The following is an 876-nucleotide window of genomic DNA, read 5'->3' as shown; positions in this document are numbered from 1 at the left end:
GTGTGTCTTGCACATATACAACTCTCTCTCACACACAGAATCTACTATAGAACTGGAAAAGAGAGCATAAATAGCATCATATTGATGTTTGAAAAATTGCATAATTTCTCACCTCAGGCTCCCCAGTAGCTAGAATTACAGGTGCCCAGTTAATTTTTTTTCTTTTACTTTTTGCAGAGATGGGTTCTCACTGTGTTGCCCAGGCTGGTACCTATTATTGTGAAATAGTGGGATTGTTGTTTATGGAAGTTACTGTAAATGTAAATAGAGTACTATGACTTAGCATCAAAGCACGGTGGCTAGGGGGTTCCATGTTGCCTTTTTTTCTCCTGTTTAGTATGCAGAAAATTATACGGTTCCTTCCACTCCAGTTTCATTGTATCTGTCACACCACAAATAATATGATCAATCACAATTTGTGTCTATGGTCAAATGCCTTGTTTCTCTAAATTAGGTATTTTAACTGTCTTTTCACTTTACATCAGAAAAAATTGGTTATAGACTCCAAAAACAAGTCATCTTAGTAAAGTGTTATGAGGAAATATTGCACTGCAAATGAAAATTGTACCAAAGTTTCATTGAGTTTTGGCTTTTATTTGGACAGTATTCTTCTAGTTTAATCTCCTAATACAATTGTTCCCATGCCTTTCACTCTTTTACTGCAAGAGCTACATCTAATAAAGTTAACTATTCTTTTGATATTATTTTGAAGTAAGCTATTTACACAGTTGTAGCTCTAATGACTCCAGAGACTTTAAGATTCTTGATATTTTTTATTAACATTTTAACATCTAGGACTAAAAGTAAACTACATTTTACATTTTCAATATTTACATGGATTCTTTTATGATGCTAGTTTTATAATCTCATGTGCCT

The sequence above is a fragment of the Trachypithecus francoisi genome, unplaced genomic scaffold, assembly GCF_009764315.1.
Source record: "Trachypithecus francoisi isolate TF-2019V2 unplaced genomic scaffold, Tfra_2.0 Contig00030, whole genome shotgun sequence".
NCBI lineage: Eukaryota > Metazoa > Chordata > Mammalia > Primates > Cercopithecidae > Trachypithecus > Trachypithecus francoisi.
This window is presented reverse-complemented; position numbering follows the sequence as displayed.